Source organism: Pan paniscus, chromosome 5 (assembly GCF_029289425.2).
Source record: "Pan paniscus chromosome 5, NHGRI_mPanPan1-v2.0_pri, whole genome shotgun sequence".
Taxonomy (NCBI): Eukaryota; Metazoa; Chordata; class Mammalia; order Primates; family Hominidae; genus Pan; species Pan paniscus.
Window position 1 is genome coordinate 114,541,886 of NC_073254.2, and position 24,173 is coordinate 114,566,058.

Sequence of the window (24,173 nt, forward strand, 5' to 3'; positions counted from 1 at the left end):
TATGTTCTTGTTCTTGTTAGTCTGGTTTATAGGCAAAATATAATCTAATTAAATAAATAGCTGAATGAACTATTTTAAGTATTTCCTGCAGATTGGGTATTTCGCGAATTACTGAGAATTTCTTTGGTTGAACATTTCAAGGCTTAAAAGCTACAGTAATTTCAGTTATTGGTTTTTTCTTAAGGATTATTTGCTTAGCAGAAAAACTGGAAAACAGGTAATATTTTTAAATGCCTATACAAATATTGAATCCATTCATTTGCTTTACCAAGTTGTTACCATTTTAACCATTCATCTATTCAAAGTGAAAGCGATTAGTAAGAGCTAGAACATATGTGAAAATATCAATGTTTCCCGTTTATGTGTATCAAATCTAAGCAGAAAGAGAGAGCAGACAACAGTACTTTCAAATAACTTTTTAACAAGGAAAGCTTGTATGTTGTTTAGCCTGATTTGCCCTATTTACTTTATCGTTTTCTCTCTATCAATTTATATGCGTGTATATTATTTCATCTGAACCACTGAGAGTAACATGGAGACACTGCTCTCCAACCCCCATCAAAAATACTTTAAGGTGTATTACTTGGGAACAAGGTCATTCATTTTCATAATTTCATTGAGGAAATTTCCTAATTCATTGCTATTTTTTAAACTCCATCTTTTTTTCCCATTTTTGTCACTTGCCTAATAAATGCCCTCTATAATTTTTTGCTTTTCCCGATCAAAGTTATACTCCAGAGTAGCTAATAATATTTGTCACATTAGCTTTACTTTATAACATTATCTCAGGCTTCCTTTGTCTCTCTTGACCTTGATATTTTTGTAGAAGATTCCACATTTTGAGTTATTCTAATATTCTTTCATGATTAGATTCAGGTTATGATTATTTTTAGCAGTCATGTAATAAAATTAACTCTAATACATATTTTGAGGCTAACTTTTTGGAATGTCCAGGTTATCTTAGGATTAATCAACTGGAATCATATAAAAGGAAAGGTAGCGTAGAAAAGACTACTCTACAGAAAGGAAGAACTACCAAAAACATATATTGTTTTTTCATATTTATTCATTAATCTATATCACGTGACAGGAACTGTAATAGATATGAGGGATAATTGTTAGAGATGCTGATTTGCCAGTGTCAGGGATCAGCAAACTACAACCCTTTGGCCAAATCCAGCCACAGCCCTTCATTCGTGAATTGTTTTCAGCTACTTTTGTACTACCACAGCAGAGAAAAACAGTAGTGACAGAGACCATATGCCAACAAAGTCTAAAATATTTATTGTCTGGCTCTTCACAGAAAATTTTTGCCAGTGCCTGGTTTAATACAGCATAATTCCAGCTAATGACATTTTTAGATAAATGATTGTTGATAAACAATAGAGCAATGAAAAAAGTGTTAATATTCAATTCTGCAGTATTTTTTTCCTGGGGTAGAGAGATTTTGGCCATGCATCTTATAAATATTTCACTATCTAAGTGGTACAAAATACGTAACACTTTAAAATACTCTACTATTCATATTCTAGTCCTTGCTTAGGAAGAATAAGGAATGTCACTTAGCTAGAAATCCTTAGTGTTTCGGAGCCTACCTCTGACAAAATTCTGTTATTCTCTTGCCTACTCCCTGCTGTAGACTGTACTTCAAAGGACTAAGCTCAGGAGGCTTCAACATTTTCTGTGTCAGCAAAGACTTTCTTTTCCTTCAAGCAATTTATTAAAGGGAGAATCAGATTGACTTTAGTGAAATATATTCTATCTTTCCCGAAGACAGAATTTTGTCCCATATAAGAACTCTTCTGCTTATGTCTTGAGTAGAGTCACATTTTCAAACTGGTGTCCGGACACGCAAATAAATCCCATTACCCAGTAATAGGATTTGTCTGCACACCTCCTGTGCACTCCTTTAGTAATTGAGGAGTCCTTCACAGTGGGCTGGGTTTTTTTTCTTTGGGTTTACTCTGACATCTGTCCAAATAATTTCACTCAATGAGGCATTTGTTTTATTTAAACCCACCAAGAGGGCTAGAGACTAGTGGTTGATAAAATTCCTGAATAACATCACTGTTCTCCTTGATTTCACTCAAGAAGATTCCCTGAAATTAGCTTTTGTCTGGAAAAGAACCACAATTCAACCGTTTGCAAAGTAACGTGGAATGAAACCAACAACTGTGCTCTTAGATGATGTATTAGTCACTACCACTTTCAAATCTCTGTCATTCACACTGCCTCAAAAATGTGTTTAAAAATTATTAAATGATAGTGGTATATATAAAAGTAGTATGCAAAAATGGATGTTTTGATAGTCTGACAGTAGAAATGTTGTACAATGAGAAATAGCAAGAACAGACTCTAGTTATTAGAATGGAATTGTGATTTATGCTAGTCATTTCACATCTTGGCCAAACTAGATCATTAAGACAAGTAAGATGTGAAACTGGATTAAACATCCAAATCATTGCCTATACCATCATTTCTATACCATCCTATTGTTGCCTATACCATCCTATCATTGCTATACCATCATTTCTAGTTGCTAGCTGATGCCCTCCAGCTCTTCCCCTCAGTGGCTCTCTTCTGTGATACCAATCTAATCTTTAAATTGTAACAATACTAACAGTTGCTAGAAATTGCTATTCTGACCTGTGTTTCCTACTTACATTAACTGTAATTCTTACAACTTTATTGCAAGGTAGATAACATTGTCTTATTGTTATAGATAGAAGAATGAAATGTCTTTGACTCTCCGAAGACCAGATAGCAAGTGACAGAGTTGGGATTAAATCTCAGATCTAACACCAAAGGTCACTTATTTAATCCCAGAGCTGTACACATAACATCGATTATTATTTGGCCTTATTAATTAAATGTAGAACAAGTTCTAAAAATATTAATTGCAATTCTAACATATTTTGTTTTAATTGAGCTTTATTCTGCTTCAGAATCCTATTTTTCTTAATTGTGAAAATAATAAACCAAAAAAAAAAAAAAAAACACTTTGCAGTGACAGTGAACCTGCATTATTTATATATTGCTTTGAAACATGCTCATTACTTCACTGCTTGACACTGCCTGATACATGCCAATCTGACACAAACAAGGAGTTTTCTGGATATTCAACTTTTACTTGTCAAATGATGTTAAAGAACTAAGCTAAAATATACCTCCAAGTTCCATGGATTAAGTCTAGTTTACCTTTTTTAAAATAGAAACTTTATATAATGGCTCCGTAGGTTAGTTGAGTTATTGGTAAATTAAATTGCTTCAATTAAATAATCCTTCCTCGGAAAGTTTTAGTTGGTTTTAAGTAAAATATCAAATATAGTATCTATAATTTCATATAATCTATATAAAACGAAAATGTAAGAATTACATATAAACTACATCTAAACATCTTTGAATGGACTTTGCATGTTACCATGTTAAATGCATGCTAATTTTAAAGATGCATAACAGATGATATTGCAAACCTGTCCCCATGGCTTCCTATGAGATGTCAGAACCAGTCCTGCAAACCCCAGACACCATAGCAGCCGCTTTTTGCTTCTGTTTTTGCAAAAAGAATGGAAAGTGAAAAGTAGAAGAAAAGAAAAGTAAAAGACCACTCATTTTAAAGGCAGTGAAATAGGTAGAGTAAGAGATTTTTCCTTTGTAAAAAAAAAAATGAGAAATATGGAGCAAGGAACATATGAGAAGTTTCCAAGAGAATCACTTGTGATATAGAATGCCTGTAAGAGGAGGAGCTATATAATTAAAGTGCAGAATCTCCAGTGCCATGAATATTGGAGTGACATATACCCAGCAGGCGATAAGAGATTATATAACGAGTCTAAATACAAAAGAAAAATCTCAGAGGGAATAGAAGATGGTAAGAGAAAGAAGCAGAAAACAGAGCTGTCTCGGTAGCCACTGGTTCAACTGAGGTTACACCTCACCAGGAGAGAGAATTGAAGATATGAGACCAATGTGAGACATAGATGTCTCCTAGAGAGAGGCTTTATTTAGTTTTAGTTTTTATATTTTTTTACAGAATTAGCTTAATTTTGTCCTAAGAATGTTTGAATCTTTATTATCCCTTTTGCATTAATTCACTCTTTTCTAACCACCTTCTAAGCTTTAATTTTTGAAAACATTACTATACATCACATCTTTGAAATAAATAATCAGTTTGTTATTTAATTCTAAAGCTTTTGACTTTTCTTGCCTTCACAATTTTAAAAACCACACACATAAAACTCTGAAATAAATACAGTAGGCCAAAAGTTTCACACTATTTTGGGGTATATCCATATGATCTCTGTAATTATATAATTCTGCCTTTTAAAATATACTATCTAAATCTAATTTTTACGTTTCAAAAATTATCTTCAGTAGTAACTAAGTATATTTTCTGCAAAGTGATTTCTGAGAACATTATTTTTTAGAATGTCAGAATAGACATGTTTCTTTATAATCTTGTAAGTTTAAAGTCTGTTTTCTGATAGCTCATGTATATACTTGCAAAAAAACTTTGTACAATTTTGTGATGATGTAGTTGCCCCAAAATATATTTTAAAAGCATACCTCAATAGTAAAACATTAAAAAAATTGATCATTTTTTTGTAATTATCATTCCAATTGTTTCACCCTACACGGCCACCTTTTGCAGAAGGTGAGGGGCTTGGAAACCATTTTACCAAAGTGGCAGGCAACCCAAGAGACCTGTATTATCATGCTTTTCAACTTAAATTCATTTAAAATTTAAAAAGCAGAATTAAATAACTATCTTAAGCAATCTCAGCACTTTTGGTCACTCTTGTTTTCATGGAGGATTATGAACATTATATAATCTTTGGGAAAAGTGGAAGCAACAATTCAACTTTTAGAATAATATGGGTTAAGCAACTCTAATCCAAAAATCCAAACTCTGAAATGTTCCAAAATCCAATACTTTTGGAGCACCGATGTGATTCCCAAATGGGATGCCCAAAGGAACATTTTGGGTTTCAGATTTTCAAGTTACGGATGTTTAACTGGTAAGTATAATGCAAATATTTTAAGATTTAAAAAATCCAAAATTAAAAATGCTTCTGGTCCAAATCATTTGGATAAAACATATTCAGCCTGTAACACTTGTCTCTCTCACTATATTTCTCTACACATAGCAATGACATAGCCCTAAACTATATAGTATCATTACTAACAATGATATTACATTATAAATGATGATACTTAGAACAGCAGTATACAAAAATGCCTCAAATGTTTTAATAGAATTTAGCTTTTCCTTAAACTACTTTTTCATGGTAAAACAAAACAAACACCCAATGTTAAGCAACTTAATACGTGTATAAACTTGAAAAATTAGACACTTTAGTTAGGTAATAAACTCCATTTTATGAAAGCAATATACTACAAGTTTCAAAGATTTGACAAGTTCTATAGAATATCTTTCATGAGTAGATGGAAAATTTCAAACTGCAAGACCTTCTGCCAGGTAAGACTGGATGTCATTTGCTGGTTTGAGGTAGAATTCATTCCAAGGTATGTAGTGGCAGTACAGTAACAATGGGGTGATAGAATGCACAGCCTGGCTTTGTACACTGAATGTTAAATCGACAGTGTTTTGGATGATACAAGTGACATTCAGTTTCCTTAGAAGCCAGGAAGTAGTGATAGAGCTGACTACTAGAAGGTGGTGCTGGCATTATAGCTACTGGATTTGGAGGCAGTACTGTAATTCTCCCCATATGAGTAAAGGGACAATCTGGTTTAGTACAGTTTGCAACGTATTTACAATTTTGGTGAACAAACAAACATTTTTCAGGAAATGTACAATTAGGGAAGGCTTTCCAAGGTGAAACGAGATGATGGTAAGTACACTCATCCCCATATCTACAAGTAGGCCAGTACTTGCAATACTCCAAAAACTTATCTGTTTTTTGTTTTGTGCCTTACTTGCAGTAATGAGTTCAGGTGAGAGCTGGTTGTTTAAAGAGGCGGGGGTTTCCCCTGCCCCTCATTGCTATGTGATATGCCAGCTTCCCCTTCTCCTTCTATTATGGTTATACGCTTCTTGAGGCCCTCACCAGAAGAAGATGCTGGCACTATGCATCCTGTACAGCCTGCAGAACTATAAGTCAAAATAGAATCCGTCTTTTCTTTTTTCTTTCTTTTTTTTTTTAATGCAGTATCAGGTACTACTTTATAGCAATGCAAACAGACTAACAGTTATTTTTGCTTCTAGATTGTTATTCTTCAGACATAGCCATTCAAAGTATATTGTTGGTAGCTTGTTTAGAAGATGGAAAGTAAGGTCTCTTCAGGCTTTGCTAGAGCTCACACACTGTTGGAGATGCTTCTTGTTCAGGAGCCATAATCAACACTTTTCTCCTCTTATTCTATAATTGATTTTTTTTTACTTTAACAACTGAACTTACCAGAAGTAACTTTTTAAGAAGTTTTATTCCTTAACACTCATTTTTTTCTGAGTTGTTTCTGAAGAAAGGACTATAAGTCTTTTCTAAGCTGTTAAGCAATTCTGGCTAACATCTCCTTTTCATGTATTTGTTCTATATATCACATCTCTTGGCAGCATGAATATTGTTTTGCTGTTGTTGAAATTACTACCTGTTTCAATGGACCTCTATCTGCATTTTAACTTGAAGATGCTGAGTAAATTTCAACAGAAGGGTGAGAAGGCCCATATGTACATGTCGCTATAGATTTTTTTTTTTTTTTTTTTTTTTAGATAAGTGATTCCTCAGCACAAAATTGAGGTCTTCTTCAATGAGATTATCTGGTTCTGGCTTATCATCAATCACATCTTCAGAAGATGCTGGCTTCCTGCATGGTTTCACTGTTGACACTAGTCAAATTGTAGTTCCAGCCTTACAATATGTCTTACATTAGTGGTTTTCTACTTTTGTGAACTTAAAAGACTCTGGAATCTTTTTTTTTTTTTTTTTTTTAAGGTTTAGTGTTAGAAATGACAAGGAGCAGCACTGCAGCTTCATTCCTTCTTCCATCTCCCCAACTGAAACTTGGGGAGATCTTGCTTGAAGGCATGTTACTATTAAAGATGTTGGTATCAGAGGACTTTAGACTAGAGGGTTTTGTTGTAACAGGGAGTAGTTTACCATGAAGCCATATGATGAATCAAATTGTATTATTTCCTAGAAATAGGGACAGATCTTCTGTCATTTGGTTCTGTATTTTCTTGTTTGATACCATTACCACAATGCAATCAGGAAGTTTTTATCAATGTAAGATCCCAATTCTTGCAATTTCCCTTTAATGGCACTTGCATCTGATCTTGGGTGCCAGTTTCAATGGTTCCAAGGCGGATGACAGGCTTGGTGCTGCTCTGCACTTTGTTTACTTGAAGCCAACCATGGGCTCTCGCCTGACAGCTCCACAGCAGCTGCCATTGCTGCCTGCACTGCTACACATGCAGCTCTGCAGACAGAGATTTAATTAATGGATGGAATGGATGTGGAGTTGAGTAGTGCCCCAAACAAATGCACATTCTTTCACAAAGAACAGCATATTGATGGAGACCACTCCATCAATGGAGAGCAATAAAATGTGATAAAATAGGACCAAGCCAGTGTCACATAGGGTTCTACCCCACACGCAGTATGGTAATTTTACAAATTAAAACTTTGTCTTCCCTATTGCTCTTCTCTACCTCCATCCTGTAGGGCCACCTCCAGAAGGTGAGGATGGAAGAGGAATGGAAAAGCAGACCACTATCCGCCTCTCATTCTCTCTCTCCTAAGCCACATGTTGTGCCAACAGAGGAGAGGAAAGCTTTGAATCCACTACAAAATTGCAACGTTAAATTCGACTGATAAGAAAGTTATGGAATCCACTCAAGACAATTTTAAGTGACTGTGACAGAACATATATATGGTCCATTGAAGAATAATGAGTATAATAAATGCAAAACATGTCATGTTTATGCCCTATTGAGACAGACATCTCAATAAGCTGGTTATAAAAATCTAACATGCCAACACTATAATCATGTGCCTTTCAAAAATTATTTTCTTGTGATTCTTATAACATAAAGTATAAGGCTATTGTCACATATGTGCAATAATTAATAATATAAAGGAGTTCTTATGTTTAAATTAAAGCGTGTCTTCCATGACCTGGTAAGATAAGTAAGAATTTAAAGGGTTTCTGAAAATAATAATTACCATAACTAATATTTTGAGTGTTGACATGCTAGACATAATTTTTTTTTCTTTTTTCGTTTTTTTTTTTTTTTTTTGTGCGGGGGGTTGGGCGGGGATGGAGTTTTGCTTCACTTTTGTTGCCCAGGCTGGAGTGCAATGGCACAATCTTGGCTCACCACAACCTCCACCTCCCGGGTTCAAGTGATTCTCCTGCCTCAGCCTCCTGAGTAGATGGGATTACTGGCATTTGCCACCACACCCAGCTAATTTTGTATTTTTAGTAGAGACGAGGTTTCTCTAGGTTGGTCAGGCTGGTCTTGAACTCCCGACCTCAGGTGATCCACCCTCCTCAGCCTCCCAAAGTGCTGGGATTACAGGCGTGAGCCACCATGCCTGATCTTTACTTTTAAATAAAATGTAATTTCATTTGGAATCATAAAAATCTTATCCAGTAGGTATTAAAATTAGCCCCATTTTACAAATCAGAAACTAGCATTTAAAAACTTTAAGTAAAAAGAAGCTTCATCTTGAAGAGAAAAATTTTTGACTTTGGCATGTGAGTGTATTCAAGCAATCCAATCATGAGATAGATACAATCTGACAAAATGGAAGATATGTTATGTTCATCTAGAGAGAGTATTAGCTATATATGTTTTTGAATAGAGAAGAAATTAGACTAATAGAAGTGTCCAGTAAAAATGGACAGTTATCTTTCAGTACTACATGGGATAAAAAGGCAGGGAAGAAAGCGTTGAAGTCAAGAGAGACAGGGAAGGTACCTAATATAGCAATATTGAACATGAACCTCTTTTATTTTAATTATCCTTATTCTAATGATAACTAATAGTGCTATTGTACCAGGGAGGGTGGAACTTAATAGAGTAAGATAAATGGGAGTAGATATTGAAAATTACCCTTGAGATACATGCATTAAATACATCTAATGAGTTGGGATAGGAGTTAGTTACATCCCATCTGAAAAGTATTGGGCAAAAACATAAGTTGTATTCTTAGTTATGTTAAAGTGAAAGTTTTGTTCTTTGTGCATGTGCCTCACTAATACTACAAATGAAGGCAGAAGGCAGAAACGAGAAGTACAATATAAGATCTATGAAACTCACCTTTATTTTAATGTAAAACAAATAAAATATTTTTATAAAGATAAAAGGTATTGCCGTTTAAGGAACATACGTAGCCAAACATTTCTGTAATCATCTTTCTAAATACAACTAAATTTCGTAGTTGTAAAATATAAAACACACAGGAAAATTCTGAAAGATGGAGGGGAAAAAGGCAGTGGATAGGCACCATGGAACACAAGAAATGGTATGGTAATGAGTTTCCTGGGTGACTTTTTGTTTTCTATATCCCAGACTGGTTATTAAAGAGGTTGATGACCCAGAAACATCAACTGACACAGGCAAAAATATCCCAAAACAAACAATCAAAAAGCAAGAAAAGCTTATTCTCTTTAGCAAAAATACTGGAAAACAGACAACTTTTAAATAATAACAACTCTACTCCAGCCAAACACTACAGAGAAAAACAAAAAAGAAGAAAGAATCTGTGGTCTTGGCTAAAAAATGCTGAATGGGGAGCCTGGAATTTCACCTCCACTAAGCTGTGATGAGGTAATCTCCCTGCTGAGGTGGTGTCACAGAAGACCATGTGGAAGTCGGCACTTGCATTTCTGCCCAGTCTTAAGGAACATCCTCACTCTATCTGCCATGCCAGCCAGTGGAGACTAGGAAATCTGAACTTCTAGAACTGTCCAGCAGTAATAAGGTGGCCTTTTCTTTCCATTTTGGAGGTGATGTCAAAAGAGGGCTAGTAGAGAGTCAAGATTTTACAGGATTTTATAGAGTCCCCTATAATATCAGTGGCCACCACCTGAAAATGGTAATGAGGCGCCCCTTACACTCCCAGAGAGGATGATATCAGCAGAGGGCTAGTGGACGATTCTTATTTTCCACCCCAACTCAGGAACAAAAAGGCCTTCACGAGTTCCCATACTTCCTGGTGTCAAAAGATGGTCAAGCCTCAGGGTATTTCGAGGCATAAAGGTGAGGATAGTAGAGAGGTACACAATGGATGCTGTTTGTCCAATGATGATAAGAGGATGTTCAACTGGTTGCCCCTGATTCATGTTAGTGTAAACAGGTCAGTCACTGAGATTCAGAATAAGCACTGGCTTAATGGTCTGAATGTTAAGCTTTGTTGTTTGGATATGTGAAGCATAGGGATAATTGCTAGAATGAGAATGGAGGATGCAAGAGCTAATACACTCCCTAATTTGTTAGAGATAGATCATAAGATTGCATAGGCAAATAAGAAATACCACTCTGGTTTAATATGGGGCAGGGTGTTGAGAGGGTTAGCTGAAGTATAGTTGTCTCGATCACCTAGAAGTTCAGGTGAAAATTGGACTAGAGGGTTAATTAGTACGGGAAGGGTATAACCAATATTTTTGGGGTATGGACCCAATAGCTTATTTAGCTGACCTTACTATAGGATGTGGTATATTGGGTAGCACAGATAATTTTGGATTCCCAGGGGTTGGTTCAATTCCTCTAATTCTAGAAATAAGAGGGTTTGAACCTCTGTAATTTATTATATCAAAGTAACTCTTTTGTCAGACATATTTCTTATGTTTGGGGTGGGATACTGGAGATTAGGATTGGTATTGAGATATGTCATATGCAAAGTGCTAATGTGAGTAGTAGGAAATTTTTTCATAGAAGATGTATGAGTTGATCATAATGAAATATGATCATAGAGAACCTGTACTTCCATACCCACCTAGCAATAATAAGATGGCATCCCAGTTTCTCTATCAAAGCTATGCCAGAGGAAGACTGCTAAAACATAAAATTTAAATAACTATACAATGTTACAAATATTATAATATTTAGAACATTATAATATTAATATACATTAATATTTATATTTTAATATTATTATAATTCCAAAAATATCAATGTTTCAATAAAAAATCATTCATCAAAAATTTACATTTGGAGAAATGGCAATCAATAGACACCAAGATGGCACAAATATTAAAGTTATCTAAAAAGGTTTTAAAGAAGACAATATAAAAATGCTTCAATATGCAATTACTTGAACCAAATAAAGAAAATAGAAAGCAACAGCAAATAAATTTAAAGAAGATTCCAATGAAATTTATAGAATTAAAGACATATGGTCAAAATAAATATCTAAGTGGATGAGCTCAGCAACACAATGGAGAGGGCATAAAAAGAATCAGTGAACCTGAGGATTGAACAATAGAAATGATTACATCTGAAAGACAGAAAGAAAATAAACTTTATACAATAAAAAATAAATAGAGCTTCAGGACATGAGAGACTGCAACAAAACATCTAACATTTATGTTATCAAATTTTAGAACAAAAGAAGAAAGAATTGGGTTGAAAAATGTATCAAAAATGACTTTTTTGTTTGAAATCCGGCAAAAGACATATGTTTTCAATATGTAAAAGCTGAGTAAATTTCACATAAGATAACCCAAAGAAATTCACATGTAAACACATCATAGACAAACTTCTGAAAACTAAAGACAAAGAAAACTTCTTGGAAGCAGTCTGAGAGAAGCAATGCATTATATGGGTGGGGCGGGGGGAAAGGAATTGAACAGGAGTGATCTCCTTAAGAAAAAGAAATTTCAATACAGAATTGTATTTTTAACAAAACTATCCTTTACAAATGAAGGAAAACCACAACATTCTCACATCAAGGCAAATGAACAGAATTTGTCATCAGCAGACATCCCCCAAAAGTATTATTAAAGACAATTTTTAAAACAGCAATCCATAATAAAAGCAGGAATCTTGGAGTTTCAAGAAGGAAGAAAAAACAATAGAGCAAAAATGTTCTATCTATAAAATTTTCTTCTACTCTTGAGTTTTCTAAATTATGCTAGCCAGCTGAAGCAAAGTTTCTAATACTGTGTAATGTTCTAAGTGTTTGGAGAATAAATATTTAAAATAATTATATTATACATTGGGAAAAGAGAGGGGTATTAAGGAAGGTAAAACTTCTACAACTTATATGAACTGGTATAAGTGGTTGACACAAATAGACTGTCATAAGTTGTGTGTGTGTGTTTAAGTGTCTGTGTGTGTTTACTAATACCTAGAGCAGTAACTAGGAGAACTATAAAAGACAAACACTCAAAAACAACTTATTTGAACTGGTATAAGTGGTTGACACGAATAGACCATCATAAGTTGTGTGTGTGTGTTTAAGGATCTGTCTGTGTTTACTAATACCTAGAGCAACAACTAAGAGAACTATCAAAGACAAACACTCAAAAACACTAAGATAAACCAAAATAAAACTCTAACAAATGTTTAAGCAACACACAAAAAAAGTTAAAAAAATAGAGAATGAAAAAAAACATAGAGAACAAAGAAAAAAACACAACAAATACAGTGGAAGATTTAAAGACTAGCATTAATAATTACATTAAATATAAATAGTCTGTATTAGTCTGTATTCACGCTGCTGATAAAGACATTCCCAAGACTTGGCAATTTACAAAAGAAAGAAGTTTAATGGACTTACAGTTCCACATGGCTGTAAAGGCCGTACAATCATGGTGGAAGGCAAGGAGGAGCAAGTCACGTCTTACATGGATGGCAGTAGGCAAAGAGAGAGAGCTTGTGCAGGAGAACTTCTCTTTTTAAAACCATCAGATCTCATGAGACTTATTTACTATCATGAGAACAGCACGGGAAAGACCCGCCCTCATGATTCAATTACTTCCCACTGAGTCCCTCCCACAACATATGGGAATTCAAGATGAGATTTGGGTGGGGACACAGCCAAACCATATAATGGTGTAAGTTCACCAATAAAGATGGAAATTGGCAGAGTGTGTAAAAGAACAAAATTCAATTGTATGCCATCTAGAAGAAATTCACTGCAAATATACTCACATAGGTAGATGGAAGGTAAAAGAATGAAATGGATATACTATGCAAACATTAATCAAAAGAAAGCAAACTACCAGGCAACGAGAGAGACTTTACATAATAAAAGAATCAATCCATCAAGAAGAAATGTCAATCCTAAATGTGTGTGTATCAAAAAACAGAGCTATAAAATATTCAAAGCCAAAACGGACAGAACTAAAAAGAAAAATTGGCCAAATCAACAACTGTAGTTTGAGATTTTAAGATCTCTACCTCAACAATTTATAGAAAAACTAGACAGAAAATTTGCAAGGCTATAGAAATTCACAATACCACCTACTAATAAGATCAAATTGACTTTTATTATAGATCATTCCACCCAGTAACAAAAGAATGAACATTCTTGTATAGTGTTGGTTGAACATATAGCAAGCTGACAATATCTTGGGCCATAAAACAAACCTCAATACATTTAAAAAATTGAAATAGTATACAATATATTCTCTCAGCACAATGTAATCAAATTAGAAGTGAATAAAGGAAAAACAGTGAGAAGTTCTCTAAATAACTGAATGCTAAATATGATATTTCTGAATAGTACATGAGTCAATGAGAAAGTTTCAAGGGGAATTTTAAAAATGCATTGAACTCAAAGAACTGAAAATACAAGATACGGTGAGAGAGAAATTTCAACAGTAGATGTCAACATCAGGAGAGAGAAAGAGACTCAAATTAATAATCTAAGCTTCTACCTCAAGAAATTATAATAGCAACAGGATAAACTTGAAGCAAGGTGAAGAAAGAAAATATAATAAAGCTAAGGGCAGAAATCAACAAAATTGAAAACTGAAAAACAATAAAGAAAACTAGTGACATAAAATGCTGGTTCTCTGAAAGATCAAAATATATTAATAAATTTTGAACAAAATTAACAGATAAAAAAGAGATTAGTAATTTATAATTACTAATATCAAGAATAAAACAGAGAATCTGACTAAAAACCCTGCAGACATTAAAAGTATAATGAGTAAATAATACAAATGTCTAAAAACATAAATTTGACAATTTAGTAATTTGACAATTACTTTCCTTTGAAAAGCAAAAACTATCACAACTTATTCAATATGAAATGTATAATTTAAATTGTCCTATAATTAGTATTGAAATTTAATTCATAGTTAAAACCTCCTGAAAAAAATAAACTCAAGGCCTTGATGAATTCACTGAACAATTCTACTGAACATTTAGAAACAAAATAATACAAATTCTACCAACTAATTTCCAGAAAATAGAAGTGAAGGCAACATTTAACCATCTTATTCTATGCAGCCTGTATTACCCTGGCACCAACAAAGATAAATAAAAACTATAAACTAATACATCTCATGAATATAAATGCAAAATTCTTAACAAAAATCAGCCAGCTCTTTATGTTAATTGTTTCTGCATCCATGGATTCAACCAACAATGGATCAAGAATATTGAAAAAATAATTCCTTCTATACTAAACATGTACAGAATTTGTCTGGTCATTATTTCCCATACAATACAGTATAACACTAATATATAGAGCATTTACATTATATTAGGTATTATAAGTAATCTAGAGATGCTTTAAAGTATACAGGAGGATACGCATAGATTAAACACAAGTTCTATACCATTTTATATCAGAGACTCGAGTATCCACAGATTTCAGTATCCAAGGTATCACTATACTAGCAAATAGAATTCAGTGATATAAAAAAGGGATTCTGTATCATGACCAAGAGAAATTTATTTCAGAAATTCCAGGAATGTGCAATATTCAAAAATCAATAAATGTAGTCAACCATTGTTTTTTGTTGTTGTTGTTTTGTTTTGTTTTGTTTGTTTGTTTGAGATGGAGTCTTGCTCTGTTGCCCAGGCTGGAGTGTAATGGCACAAACTCGGCTCACTGCAACCTCTGCCTCCCGGGTTCAAGCAATTCTCCTGCCTTCGCTTCCTGAGCAGCTGGGACTACAGGTGCGAGCCGCCACGCCCTGCTAATGTTTTTGTTTGTTTGTTTGTTTGTTTGTTTGTTTTTAGTAGAAACGGGGTTTCACTGTGTTTACCAGGCTGGTCGCGAACTCCTGAGCTCAGGCAATACACCAGCCTTGGCCTCCCAAAGTGCTGGAATTACAGGCATGAGCCACCGTGCCCGGCTGTCAACGCCCGGCTGTCAACCATTTTAATAGGCTAAATAAAAAAAACCACACACATAATTATGAAAACACATGATGACAATCAATTGCATGCTGAACAAGCAAAATATGACTAAACTGAACAATTATTCATTTTTAAAACAAATAAATGCAACCCTATCAGAAAACTAGAAATAAAGGAAATTTCTTCAACTTGATTTAAAAAAAATCTTTAAAAAATCTACATCTAATCCTGTAGAACTGAATAACAAAAAATGGAATAGTTTCTCCTTAAGACTGGGAACAAGGTGGTTGGGCACAGTGGCTCATGCCTGTAATCCCAGCACTTTGGGAGGCCGAGGTGGGCGGATCACCAGGTCAAGAGATCAAGACCATCTTGGCTAACACAGTGAAACCCCATCTGTACTAAAAATACAAAAAAGTAGTCAGGCGTGGTGGCGGGCCCCTGTAGTCCCAGCTACTCGGGAGGCTGAGACAGGAGAACGGCATGAACCTAGGAGGTGGAGCTTGCAGTGAGCCGAGATCACACCACTGCACTCCAGCCTGGGCAACAGAGCGAGACTCCATCTCAAAAAAAAAAAAACAAATAAGATTGGGAAGAAGTCATTGGCCTCCACCCTCATCACTTTTATTCAACCTAGTACTGGAAGTTCTATCCAATAAGGCAAGAAAAATTAACAAAACCCATATGGATCAGAAAAAAAAAAGAAATTAAACTTGTTATTTGTAGATAACATAATTGTGTAAGAAAAATTCTGATATGGTTTGGATTTGTGTTCCCACTCAATTCTCATGTGAAATTGTAATCACCAGTGTTGGAGGAGCAGCCTGGTGGGAAGTAGATCGGGTTATGGGGGCAGATTTCCCTCTTGCTGTTCTCATTATATTGAGTGAGTTCTCACTAGATATGGTTGTTCCCCTTTCACTATCTTCCTTCTTCTTCCACCATGTAAGATCTGCCTGCTTCCCCTTCCACCATGACTAAATATTTCCTGGGGCCTCCCCAGTCATGCTTCCTGTAAAGCCTGAAGAACCGTGAGCCAGCTAAACGTCTTTTCTTTTTAAGTTACCCAGTTTCAGGTGTTTCTTTATAGCAGTACCAGAACAGACTAATAAAAATCCCCGGTAAATGTACTTACCAAAAAATAACCTAGGACTAATAGATGAGAAATCTGTAAAGCCTAGGGCCTAGTGAGGAGTTTTTAAACTTGACAGTTAACACAGAGTCCATAAAAGTTGATAATTTGAAATTTATCAAAATTTTAAATATTTGATGTGAAATTCCCACTTGAGAGAATGAAAAGGCAAACTACAAAAGAAAATAAATTACTTACAAACCACCTATTTGACAAAGACTCATATATAAAATATATAAATAACTCTCAAAACTCAACTGTTAAAAATATCAGTTAGAAATGAGCAAAAGACATGAGGAGACACTTCACCAATTAGGATATACTGTTGGCAAATAAGCACATGAAAAAATGTTCACCATCATTAGTAGCTAGGGAAATCCAAGTTAAGCCATGATGAGATACCACCATATACCTATTAGAATAGCTAAAATTACAACAACAACAAAAATAGTGATAGAATCAAATGCTGGTGAGGATTCAGAGGAACTGAAGCTCTCAAACTTTGCTGGTAGGAATGTAAAATAGTACAGCCACTGTCTAAAACAGTTTGGCAATTTTTAATGAAAATTAACATGTAACTGCCATGGGACTCAACCATTGTATTTATCCAGGAGATATGAAAACTATGTACACATAAAAGTCTCTACATGAATGTTCATAGCAGCTTTATTTGTAATAGCTAAGACCTTGAAACAACTAAAATCTTCCTCAGTGGGTGAATGGGTAAACAAAATGCAGACCATCCATACCATTGGATATTACGCAGTAATTAAAAAGCTATTGATACCTAACACAACTTGGATGGATATCAAGGGCATCACGCTAAATGAAAACAGGAAATTTAAACAGTCAAAAACTGCCTGCTTCAATTTACATATCATTCTTGAAATAATAAAATTATAGAGATAGAAGACAGATTTGTAATTGCCAGGGTTTAGGGACCATGCAGGGGGAGGGAATGTGTACGAATATAAAGGGATAGCAGAGGAAGATCTTTGTGGTGAATGAATTTATTGTCTGTTGATTTCAGAGGTGTTTACACCAATCTGCACATGTGATAAAATGACATAGAACTATGTCCATACATTGTATCAATGTCTAATTTATGGTTTTGATATTGCACTGAAATTTTGTAAATTTTAATCATCCGAATAAATTGGGAGAAAGGTGTACAAATCCTCTCTGTACTACCTTTGCAACCTCCTGTAAATCTAAAATTATTTTCAAAAATAGTTAAAAAATAAAAAATACAAAGAATAAAATAAAACTTCTTATGAATACATTAAATTGAATGAAACTCCATGACAGCAATCATATATTGGTACTTTCCTGGCATCTGGGTCTATAATGTTGCCCAGCATGTATTTTTTGTTACTTGTGTGTTATCTGTCTTCCTTTGATAGATTTTAAGTCTCAGGAGGGCAATGATGTTTGCCTGCTTTGTTCACTGTTGAATCCCAAGAGCTTAAGTCAGCACTTGCTTACACAATGTCTTCAGTAAAAATCGGCTGAATGAGACAAGTAAGACAGTGGATCTATCTCTTTAGCACGTATAGGATATAATTTACGGTAATAGATGAGATGAAATGATACTCATAGTCTCAGATCCTGATCACAAAAATTTTAGTAATCATCTGAAAAACCGTTTTTATCTCCTTCTCCATTCGGTCTTGTGTTTCAATAACTCAAGTAAATGTAGATATGCTAAACATGACTTTTGTAAGTTTTAAGTAAACAAATCACGTCTTACTGTTAGCCTTGAAGTATAAAGCAGAAAAGCAGAAAAAATAATTTATAAAATGCAAATCTTTATTGTTTCTTAATGATTTTTAACATTATTTGTTCAAAACATTTGCCAAGGAGTACACTTTTCCAAAAGACAGCTTAGGCTGAATTAATTACAGGACAGGATGTAGGGCAGCAGGACCGGAGTCAGTTTAGCACCATTGCTCAGATAATTTGGGTTTAACAAGAGGGCTGGGAAGAAATAACTAGGTGATAAGGCCACAGTGGAATAATTATTTTAGGCCATTAGAGTCTTTCGTGGTTCTTTCTTTGGGCTAGCATGGGCCTCAGGGCCAATATGCGTAATCTAAATTTCAGAATCTAGATTCTTTCAACCATGTGATTTCTGAGCCCGAAGAAAAATAGCTCTCTGTGATCTCAGGAGCTATTAGAGTCTTGAGCACAATCACTAGTTTTTCATGTGATTTCTGATTTTCTATGGTGATTTTAATCATCAATCCAAGTTATCAGCTGTGTAAAAACATTTAAAACTTTGGGCCAGATATAGCATAGGATGGGATACCAAGGAATATACAAAGTAGGATTATAAATAGATCCTTCTTATGTAACTATTTTTTGGATTTTTAAGAAGGTTTGTAATCTCAAGTTCCATCTGAATTCTCTGAAATAAGTAATTTAGAGAGTGGCACAATGGCCAGATTTTCTTCTCTTCCTCTTCTCTCTCTCCTTCCTCCTCCTCTTCATTATTATTATTATTATTTATTACATTTTGAACCACAAGTCACATATTGTTATAACAAAGGTTTCATCTTTGTTTCATCTTTAAGTTTCCCATTTTGATAGTTAATAGTCTAAAATCTTAAAGTAACAGAAGGGGAAAATAACTACTGTGAAAATAAGGAGAATGAGACAAAGAACTGTTTGGGAGTTAGTGACTCTTGGCATATGGGGATCTTTGTCCAGGGATCTTTTGGGTAGAAGCTGTTTATATATGGAGGTTTGCTGCTATATCCAAGGTTCTTGAGAAACCTATCCTCTTCATGATGCCATTTGCTCTGGAGTATCTTGAGAGATTCTCAATTATTTATCTCTGAGTCGTAAAGACTGTAGGTTAGGGGAATGTGATGATTTATTTTGAGTTTGGAAATATGAGTCTAGATATCTAATCCTTGTGATTTAATGACCACATTTGTAGTTAATAGTACCTAAGGGCCATTTCAACAAAATTTAAAATCAGTCTTATCTTGGTACCATTTTGGTAGAACTAGTTCTCCAGACTGAAGGTAATGCAGGGGTTCCAGTAGTTCGTCCTTGAGAAAAGCCACTTGGACTTGCTATAAACATAAGTATACTGCCTTAAATCATTAAAGTATTTGACCATTTCAGCTATAAACTAAATTGTGCCCTCCACCAAATTCTTATGTTGAAGCTCCAACCCCAATTTGGCTGTATTTGGAGATAAAGCCTATAAGAAGGTAATTAAGAATGCCGTGTTTCTTAATGATAGACAATGGCTTACAAAGCACTTTCAGTACGGTCCCTATAAAATGGGTACCTTAGTCAGTGAATAAGTAATTCAGTATACACCATGTTGGAAATACAAAGTCTAGAAGACAAAAATAAGCCATCCAGAAAATACACAATGTGTAAGTAACACATTTTCATATGAAGAAATCTCTCTTTCAATATCCAGATAGACCTTTGCTCTTGATTTTACTGCTTTGCTGAGTTATTAGCTTGGCAGATGTGACATATGCCAGAAACAATCTCAGGAATTTTGAATAAAATAGCCCTACGAATGTTGGCTTAAGATTGCAGATAATTTATCTATGCCATGGGGATAGAATGAAATTGTCCTTGGTAATAAATTATTAGCCACCATTATCAAAATCAAAGAGATTGGAGACCGCTTCTGAGGGATAACACACAATTAGTTTATAAACAGGTAGTAGAGGATTGCTCTAGGAGTAAGGATATATTATTCATGGTGAGGATATTGACAGTTGTCTAGGACCTTTGGATTTATGGCATAAGACATACAAGGGTTGACAATTGTCTCTGAATGACTAGTATATACAATTTACAGACATAAATCCATTCATACACAAATATTTTGCCAATCTTTGTGCCTAAACATTAATATGCTTTTGAACTAAAAATGATGCAATCATTAAAACTTATTTATATTAATATATCTTGCTTATTCATAGTGAACTATAAGAACTGAAATGCCAAACAAACCTGATTACTTTTATCATCTTTCTTTCATACAAGGAAGGAAGCAATCATTTTGGTATCTGGTAGACATTTCCAGAAATCTGCAGATATGTATTATTCTCAACTTGGTGACTGAATTTGAGACACACACAAAAAAAGAAACACTTGACAAAACACAGAGATAAGCCATATTTATTCAAAGTAAGAAATAAGGGCCATCAATAAGAAACAATGATTTTACCAATTTAAATTATATTCTTCAAAATCAGAACACTTAAAAATGGTACCATTCATTGCTTCTCAGCCTTTCAGCTAAGATCAAGTGAAAAATAATTCAGTTCAAGAATATTATAGAAGTACTGAGAATTAACAAAATACTTTGGTAATGAAAATGAAGCATCTCTATCTGAGCAGATAATGACTTGATAATTTCATAGAAAAATATTCTAATTTTCCTTTTATGTATTTATCTAATAATATTTTTTCAGGGAAGGGTCTACAAACCTTTTCTCTTTTTAATAAAGCTATTACACTGAGTCAAAGTTATAATATTTAACACCTTTTATTGTTTTTAGTCATTTTTATTATGTATATTCATATTCACAATCGCAGTCTCTGTATAAATTTATATATATGAGTTTAGACATATACAAATACATAGTTATTTAGATACATGATAAAATTAAACAATGACTTTAACTTTAAAATATAACTGACATTATCAACGTATTATCTAAAATAATCTATATTTTTTATTCATTATTTAATATTATTAAAATATGATGGGTTCCTTAAGAAAATGACAAATTAAGCACTCTATCTTGTGGATATTTTTGTGCCTATAGTTTCTTTTTTCTTTCTTTCTTTTTTGTTTTTTTGGAGATGTAGTCTTGCTCTATCGTCCAGGCTGGAGTGCAGTGGCGCCATCTCAGCTCACTGCAACCTCCACCTCCTGGGTTCAAGTGATTCTCCTGCCTCAGCCTCCCCAGGAGCTGGGATTACAGATGCATGCCACCACGCACAGCTAATTTTTGTATTTTTAGTAGAGACGAGGTTTCACAATGTTGGCCAGGCTGATCTTGAACTCCTGACCACGTAATCTGCCCGCCTCAGCCTCCCAAAGTGCTGGGATTACAGGCATGAGCCACCATGCCCGGCCTGTGCCTGTAATTTTGATACTTAGTACTTTCAAGCATTTTTAGAATCTCTCATCTTTAATCAAAATAACCAATAATTTGTTCCTTCAGAGTAAGGCAAACCTAGAAAGTAGGAAATTTATGTCTTACCTTTTTTCTTCAAGAGCAATTATTTTGTATTAACTTTTCAAATATATAAATACAGTTATAACATCACCCAAAGGCATTTGAAGATCCTGATAACCTTTTCCTCTTCTGTAATGAATAAGGATAAAACTAAAACTAAGTTTAGTAATTAATATTTTAAATATTTTCTTACTTTAAATTTATTCAATTAAACAACCACTATTTATTAATACAATTTAATATTAGTGGAAGTTGTTAAATTTAATTAAGGAAATAAAACATGATTTACTACACGTGAAGCCATTATATTTGACATGATAAGAAATGAGATTAAACATTTTTTTAAAGACATCTATTATTACAATTTTATTTAAACACAGTTTTATATTTTTGACATTTTAAGCAAAACTCAGAAAAAAGATAACTTATTTGACTCACGAAACTATTATAGTAATTTATAAATTTCAAATTATGTGAAGTTTGATATTAGTCCCAGATAAACTAGAATATTATATGGAGATTAATTTTATACAATAACATCTAAAAAAAGATTAGACTTTAAGAAACTATTAATTTATTTTGACAACTTGTCTATTTTTCAGGTATGTAAAAGATAATTCTCATCACAAAATGTATGTATTTATTTGTTAGTAAACCAAATGTTAAGATTTTGAAAGTGTTTAAATCATCTTATTCTTCTCTTTAAGTCAGAGGTGCAGATTTAACGTTATTAAGCTACGCTTTGAAGCAAAAGAAATGCGGTTTTTTTTTTTCTTTTTTTTGTAGTTTACTATTTACCTGGACTATATATTCCTAGATTGCACAGTGACATGAGTTTTCAACATTTTTAATTTTTTTAATTTTTATGGATACATACCTAATAGGTGTATATATTTATGGGTTATATGAGATATTTTGATGCAGGCATATAGTGTGTCATAATCACATTAGGGTAAATGAGGGTAAATCCATCACCTCAACCACTTATCATTTCTTTGTGTTACAAATATTCCAATTATACTTTTTTAGTTACTTTAAAAGGTACAATAAATTATTGTAGACTGTAATCACGCTGTTGTTCCATCAAATACTAGACCTTACTCATTCCAACTAACTATATTTTTGTACTCATTAATCCCCGCTAACCCCACGCCCCACCCCGGCCTCTGGTAACCATAATTATTCTCTCTCTCCCCATGAGTTCAATTGTTTTAATTCTTACCTTTCACAAATGAGTGATAGCATGTGAAGTTTGTCTTTCTCTGCCTGGCTTGCTTTGCTTACATAATGTCCTCCAGTTTTACCTATGTTTTTGCAAATGACAGGCTCCCATTCTTTTAATGGCTACATAGTACTCCATTGTTTATACATACCACATTTTCTCTATCCATTCATCTCTTGGCGGTCACTTAGGTTGCTTCCAAATCTTGGCTATTGCGATAATGCTGCAATATACATGGGAGTGTAGATACCTTTTCCACATACTGACTTCCTTTCTTACAGGTATATATCTGGCAGTGGGATTGCTGGTTGATGTGGTAGTTCTATTTTTAGCTTATTGAGGAATATCCATACTGTTCTACATAGTGGTTGTACTAATTTACATTCCCACCAACAGCATATAAGGGTTCTCTTTTCTACACATCCTCTCCAGCATTCCTTATTGCCTGTCTTTCAGATAAAAGCTATTTTAACTGGAATGAGATAATATATCATTGTAGTTTTGATTTACATTTATCTGACGATCAATGACATTGAGTACCTTTTCACACGTCTGTTTGCCATTTGTATGTTTTATTTTAGAAATGTCTAGTCAGATATTCTGCCATTTTAAAATCAGATTATTAGCTATTTTGCTATTGACTTGTTTGAGCTCCTTATATACTGTTATTAATCCTTTGTCAAATGGATAGTTTGCAAAAATTTTTCTCTGCTTCTGTAGGATGTCTCTAAACTTTGTTGACGGTTTCCTTTGCTATGCAGAAGCTTTTTTAACTTGATGTAATCCCATGTTTTCACTTTTGCTTTGGTTGCCTATGCTTATGAGGTATTGCTCAAGAAATCTTTGTCCAGAGGAATGTCTTGGAGAGATTCCCCAATATTTTCTTTTAGTAGTTTCATACTTTGAGGTTTTAGATTTAAGACTTTAGTCTACTTTAATTTAATTTCTGTATATGGTGAGAGATAGGGGTCTAGTTTCATTCTTCTGCATATGGATATCTAGTCTTCTCAACACCATTTGTTGAAGACACTGGCCTTTCCCCAAAGTTTGTTCTTGGCATCTTTGTCAAAAATGAATTCACTGTAGTATCAATTTATTTCTGGTTTCTCTATCCTCTTCCATTAGCTGATGGGTCTAATTTTATGCCAAATATCATGCTGTTTTGTTTACCATAGCTATGCAGTATAATTTGAAGTCAGATAATGTGACTCCTTCAGTTTTGTTCTCTTTTGCTGAGGATAACTTTGACTATTCTGGGTCTTTTGTGGTTTCATATACATTTTAGAATTTTTTTGTATATTCCTGAGA